The sequence below is a fragment of the Paramisgurnus dabryanus genome, chromosome 7, assembly GCF_030506205.2.
Source record: "Paramisgurnus dabryanus chromosome 7, PD_genome_1.1, whole genome shotgun sequence".
NCBI classification, from domain to species: domain Eukaryota; kingdom Metazoa; phylum Chordata; class Actinopteri; order Cypriniformes; family Cobitidae; genus Paramisgurnus; species Paramisgurnus dabryanus.
In genome coordinates this window covers 48330303-48337496 of record NC_133343.1, presented here as the reverse complement: position 1 = coordinate 48337496, position 7194 = coordinate 48330303, and the positions used below count along the sequence as shown (strand labels likewise).

At 35.0% G+C, this 7194-nt stretch overlaps 1 long non-coding RNA gene across 1 annotated transcript; it reads left to right on the top strand.

The window, feature by feature from the left end:
- The first annotated feature begins 1968 nt into the window (after positions 1–1968).
- On the top strand, positions 1969–5145 carry LOC141282431 (uncharacterized). Its single transcript, XR_012337091.1, has 4 exons — positions 1969–2046; positions 4017–4110; positions 4427–4527; positions 4638–5145. It is a non-coding gene; the product is annotated as an uncharacterized lncRNA (long non-coding RNA).
- The last annotated feature ends 2049 nt before the right edge of the window (positions 5146–7194 follow it).

Sequence of the window (7194 nt, the reverse complement as noted above, 5' to 3'; positions counted from 1 at the left end):
ACACCAAGATTTCTGACTTTATTTTGTGTCTTTAGACCCCTAGAGTCAAGGTATGTGTTAACTTTGAGAGTTTCATCTTTATTTCCAAATACAATGACTTCGGTTTTGTCTTTGTTTAACTGGAGGAAGTTTTGACGCATCCAACAGTTAATTTCATCAATGCATTTACATAGAGAGTCAATGGGGCTGTAGTCATTGGGTGACAGGGCTAAGTATATCTGGGTGTCATCTGCATAGCTGTGGTAAGCAATTTGGTTCTTTTTCATTATTTGACCAAGTGGGAGCATATACAAATTAAACAGAAGGGGTGCAAGAATTGAACCCTGTGGGACTCCACATGTCATGGATGTCCACTCAGATTTATGGTTACCTATGTTCACATAGTAACCTCTTCCTTGTAGGTATGTTTTAAACCATTTGAGAACCATCCCAGAGAGCCCTACCCAGTTTTCCAGTCTATGTAAGAGTATGGTGTGATCTACTGTGTCAAAGGCAGCACTAAGATCTAGTAGCACCAGCACTGATATTTTACCTGAATCAGAGTTTAAGCGAATATCATTTATTATCTTTATGAGCACTTAAAATAGCACTTTATGGACTTACACAGAGGACATCATGTTTATAGGGGTGCACGATTCAGAAAATTTCACGATTCGATCCGATTCCGATTCTTAGGCTCAAGATTCGATTCAAAATCGATTTTCGATTCAAAAACGATTCTTGATTTTAAAAAACGATTCACAGTATGTAAATGTAGTTTACTTCTTCCTATGTGACTGATTGTAGGAGATATACAATTTTAAAGAAAAGAAACACAACAAATTAAATGTAGTTTGATATTACTTTATGTCTTTATGCAAAAATAAAAACTGATATGAAGCAATTAGATGACCCCTTATATCAAACTCTATTAAATACAATAATATAGTATATGAATGATAGACAGTGCAGGTCTATAGATTAAAAATGTGACTGGTGTTATAATGGTTATTATTTCTATTAGATAGAGCAGAAGCAAGGAAAGTGCCTCTCTATTTCTCTCTTGCCAATTAAAAAAAGCTAAATCCACTCATTATTTCAGATTCAAAAGTCTACTTTCTGTCCCAGTTACAGGGGACTTTCTTTACATTACAGCTTTGCGTTTTGTAAATCTTGAGTCAGCTTGAGCTTTGCTCGTTCAGTGCAATAGATTTTGGAAAAGATATGGTTTATTAATAATGTTAGAAAAGAGCCCGTTTTTATCGCCATAGAAACCGTCGGCACGCTGAAACTGCACGCGAGCTTTAGCACGGTAGCGCTCACGGTCATTCTCCGATCGACTCCGGTTTTACTCACTAATCAGACTCGGGACCCGAAGTAATTTAACTTTGACTGACCCGGACCTGACTGACCATTTCAAATACAAACCCGGAACCATACGGTCCGCGGGTGCTCCGTGAAGTCCTCTAATGGTAAAACTCTGCTCAAGTTCAGAAACATGAAGGATGTGACATGAGCTTATTCGCGTCGCATCCCAATTCATTGCGAAACAGAGAGCACGTGAACGGACACCGAGCTCATCATGTCGCACACAAAATGTCATTATTAAAGAGTGTCATCATCACAGAAAAACAAAAATACAAAATGTGACGCCAGAAATACTTGGGCACTTGTTAATATAACTAAGCACAGCACCAAAGTAAAGTCAATGTGTGGGAAACACTGTGACGAGTGTGCAGGCGTCAGAGTGAATACGACGCGGCGTCATCTATGGGAATACTGAGATAAACTCATTTCAGGACAATAGTAAAACGGCATTACAAAAAAATGTATGAATCGATTTTTGGAATTCTATGAATCGATTCAGAATCGGCAAAGCTTGAATCGCGATTCAAATGTGAATCGATTTTTTTGCACACCCCTACATGTTTAATACGGTTCCGGAAAAATCCAGTCAGAAGTTGTTCACAGAGTTTTCACAATAACTGCTTCTTATGAACCGAAGCTGTATTTGCGCGACGTTTCCTCCTGAAAGTTGGATTACCGTGCACTTCTGGATCACAGGCTGTAAGCATAGGTGTCATTTACACTGGGGACGCTGGGGACATGTCCCCACCACTTTTTGAAATGGCTGATTTTGTCCCCACCACTTTTTGAAAGCATTTGGTTAAAATGTTCTGAAAAATCAAGCAATACCTGTGCGACTTTCACTGCTATTTTTGTCTTGTTTTCAGTAGAAATATCTAAATATTCTTAAATTAAGATGCTTTTTCTTGATGAGCAAAATGACCTAAGAAAATAAGCCTGGGTTTAGACAAAAAATATATAATTTAAGTGAATTTGTGATTAAAACAAGCAAAAATGGGGTGAGAAAAAAAATCTTTAAATAAGATTTCTTTTAAACACTTAATTTAAGCAACAATTATCACCCCATTGGCAGATGGATTTTGCTTGTTTTAACTAGACTTAACAATTTAGTATGGGGAACACTTATTGATTATTAATTATGACTTTTGCCTTAGTAAACTCCCAATTTACTGCTAATTAATAGCTAATAAGGTAGTTGTTGTAGACGTTAGGTTTAGGTATTGGATTGGGTTAAGGGATGTAAAATATGGTCATGCAGAACAAGGCATTAATATGTCCTTTATAAGCACTAATAAACCGCTAATATGTAAGCTAATAAGACACTAGTTAAAAGTGAGAATTGGTCCCTATACTAAAGTGTTACCAAACGTTCTTAGTACTTTTGTGTTGTTTTCAGTAAAAAAGATCAAAACATTCTTAAATTAATATCAATTAAGTTGTTTTTAGACCAAAAATATCAAATTTAAGTGATTTTGAGCATAAAACAAGCAAAAAAATCGGAAAATCTGAATTTTTCTTGAATTTAGTGTTTAAGAAAAATGTTCAAGATTTTTTGTTTACCGCATTGGAAGATTTTTTTTTGCTTGTTTAATGCACAAAATAACTTAAATTTGATATTTTTGGTCTAAAAACTTATTTTTATATCAGACTTATTTTCTTGGGTCATTTTGCTCATTAAGCAAAAAGCATCTAAATTTAAGATATTTTTAGATATTTCTACTGAATACAAGACAAAAATAATAAGAATTTTTTTTCTTGAAAATCATTTTTTGCAATATACAACGTTTTGTGGTCCAGGGTCACATATGTTGTGTTGTGTGCTTATAGTGTGTTTTCTTTTACATATGTAATGAATTTCATTGTAATCATTGACTTAACATGCTGCTGTTTTCTACAGTATGGTGCTTTGGCACTGTTAGGTTGAGGTGGTGTTGCGGAGACTGTTACATGTGCAGTCGACATTGTTGAGGGTTTTATGCTGAGTATTTTTGTGTTGTTGACTGGCCTACACTATGCCCATTTTTTATGCACAGTTATTCAATATTTTTCCCGTCCGGCTGTAATGTATTTTCATCTGATCTTTTGTCCCCACCACTTTTCAACACAAACTGACGCCCCTGGCTGTAAGTATTCATGTTTATTATTTGCCTTTACTGTAAGTTACGTTACCGGTAACCGGAGCTTAACATTATGTGCTTGTAGAGCTCAGATATATATCTATGTGTAGAGCTAGAGCTAAGCTTGCAAGCTAATTGTTTTGTGTTGTAATAATGTATTTCATAAACAACGTACCATATTTACACACGTGTATGTTGAATTATGCAGACTATCGTTTTTATCGATGTTTATTTAGACGTGTTTACAAATTTGCTAAGCTTTTCCAGCTAAACTGTTACCGGTAAAGTTTGTTCTCATGATCAAACTCAAGAAACTCTAAGTACAGATGATTTGTTTAAAGTTATATGTATTTTACTGTTGTTTTTACTTGAAGCTTTCTTAGATTTTGAAACGAAGTAAACACGTAATGTGTGTTGCTAATGTTGGGCCATGTAATATGTAATACATTAACGTTTTAATGAATAGTCTAACGATTTATAGTCATGGTACTCTATTGTTATAATATGTCTTTTTGACTGAATACATGTTTGTTTTATTTGTCTATATCCTAGATTCGCAGCTGGACACATCCTTCTACACTGTATGCAAACATGCAACATCATTACACACAGTACAAGGAGTCAGACTGGCATATGAGGAGCAAAGGTGTGTAACACATATGATGTATTTAGCTAGTGATACCACTACCAGTCTTAAATGTATAATTGATGATGATGACAAAGTTTTTTTTTCTCTGCATAATCATAGGAACCCAGGCAGTAGCATCTTTTCACAATGTTTCCATCACCATCATCAGTGGATGCCTTTGCCGTCCGTACCCTGAGATTTCAGATTGCAGCAAAACATTTGACTTTCCCATTTATTGGAATGCTGTGCAGGTATTTAAGTATTTTAGTAACTGTGTTAAATAAAGTAGTATTTACTTTTACAATAAATGTATTCCTTGTTTATATTATTAAAGGTTGTACCTTGCAGCCATCCATTACAATGTCACCAAGCCGTAACAAAAGCAGGAGAGGGAAAGTACAAGGCTATGTTCCCAAAACACACAAGTGACATACCGTAAGCAGTAATGTTTTATTTCAAATACATTCATAATTAAAAACTTAATGTATGAAGCAGGGAAATAAATGATCAAGACAAAAGATTTATTTACTGCAATATTTCTACAGTTATGTGGATGATGTGATCAGGCTTGTGTTTGATGAGGTATTTGAAGATAAGCTGAAGGAAACCCCGATTCCAATGGACCTGGCATCACAGTTTGAAAGACCTTCAAAGGAGGACGTGATTGCATGCCATCTTCAGTGCAGGGGTCGTCGGAAGCCAACATTCCGATCAGGAAGCTCCAAGCATATCTGGAGAACAACACACGACAGGATGATAACCCTAAAGTGTCGTCTTAGATAGCACCAGCTGACAAAGCTTTGATATGCCATTTATCTGAATAGATAGCTGTAAGAAGTGAATTGAACAATTTTTGAAAGAAGAGCACAATATGGTTACTAAAGTATGTTTATTTGTATATTGTTTAACATTTAAATATATATTTGTAATAAATAAACTTTTGACTGACTACTATATTTTCTTTAAAGTTACATCTTTTGTTCTTTTGGGTACTTTGTTACTATAATAATACTTTAGTGTTATTGGTTTAAAAATGTAATAAAACTTACTCTAGTCCTGCGCCTCAAAGGCTTATAGGCGGTACAATAAATGTTCTGTGTGTAGGGATTTAGACAATTTGTGCAAAACCTGGATGATGAATCACGCAGGTAAGAAGCCCTGGAACCTGTTGCATTCTCCTTAAACCTAATAAGTGAAAACATAGCACTTATAAGTAAGCAGTTTTTCATAATAAAGTTTACCATAGTAAAATAATGTAGAACTAACATTCATTGCAATTAATCCTTTTTTTGTGCTACATTTGGTGTTTCCATATAGTTTGCACAGTAAAATAGCATGTAAACAGTCTTTTATAATAAAGTTTACTATAGTAAAATAATGTAGAAATTACCAAGTGAAATCGTTTAATAATCATTTCAACAAACACTTTCTATGTGCTACATTTGGTGTTTCCATATAGTTTGCACAGTAATATAGTATGTAAGCAGTCTTTTATAAAAATTTTACTATAGTAAAATAATGTTAACAAGTGAAATAGTTTTATAATCATTTCAACAAATACTTTCTATGTGCTACATTTGGTGTTTCCATATAGTTTGCACAGTAATATAGTATGTAAGCAGTCTTTTATAAAAATTTTACTATAAGTTAGTAAAATAATGTTAACAAATGAAATAGTTTTATAATCATTTCAACAAATACTTTCTATGTGCTACATTTGGTGTTTCCATATAGTTATGTAGTACATTATAATTACCTTTTGGATGTCTTTGCAACACATTTTCGTCTTCGTTTAGCATTCTGGCAGAACTAAGGACACCTAAAAAGTTAAATCCAATCGCATTCATTGACGGAGATCGTTTATATCGTAACGGCCTTCTGAACTCTCTGGATCGAGCTTGAAGTGGTAAGGCAGTACAGACACCATCGTTTATAGAGAAATATAACGCTTGTTTACGTTGCCTCTGAGGCTGTGACTCTCCCACGTGTAGTCAGGGGCGTAACCTTTCAAACACACGCCGAACCCAGCTGACCAATAACAGTTGAGTAGTCATCTGACCAATCCGATTACACTAGACATTTTGGGAGGCGGAGACAGGAACTAAACCGAGCGTTTTCCAGACAGTGGGAAATCGGTGAGGTATGTAAGCAATTTATAAGACTCACAATGCATTAGTTCAAGTTTTAATTACATGTATGTACTATGGGATATTGCAATAACGTGCTAACGTGCCAATTTATTAGCATAATTGGTGCTCTTTAAAGAAGTCTCTTGACAAAACAAACGTATATATCAAGTTGTATTTGTCATAAGATACACACAGTCAATTCACCTAAAATCTAAAATAATACTTTATTTTTGTCAGAGCAGACAATATAAGACTCGTTGTATAATATACACATTTTCACACATGGTTTAAGAAGCATTTAATTAAAAATAAACCCCTAAGATGGGATCAAGACGTCTTAAAAACATTTAAAAGTTTATTAACGTCAGATATAAGTTCTCTGTCACCATCGGTGCGCGTATACACATGTCTTAATCTGAGACTTGGTTAAAGAATCCCCTAAATCTAAAATAAACCCTTATTTTGCCATAGTGGACAGAATTACATTTATTAAGTTTATTTTAAAACGGCAGATATGAACGCACACCCGGTGCATTGTCAGGCACCGCCGAAGAGTGATCTTTAATACGCGTGAACCTATAGAGCAGGTCATGAAAAGATTCACGGAACTCATGAACCGTTTAAAATTTTATTTAGTTTAGACTTTCGTCTAAAGATTGTAATATTGACGGCTCCGAAGGTTATAGCGTATACGGAATATTTAACTCTTTCCCGCCATTGATGAGATATCTCGTCAATTAAGAGAAAACGCTTCCCCGGCAATGACGAGATTTTCCGTCTTTCCGCAATACCGCTATTATCCACCAGGTGGCGCCCTTCCGCAACTTTTTAAAACCAGAAGTATTGCCCTATGACAAGCTGCTGCATGTCCGTGTCTGTTTTAAAGATCGCTCTGAATGGGATCTCTATGAAAAGTCCGTCATAAAAATGGAATTATCTCTGCTTTTTGTTCAAAATATGGTGTTTTTGCAAA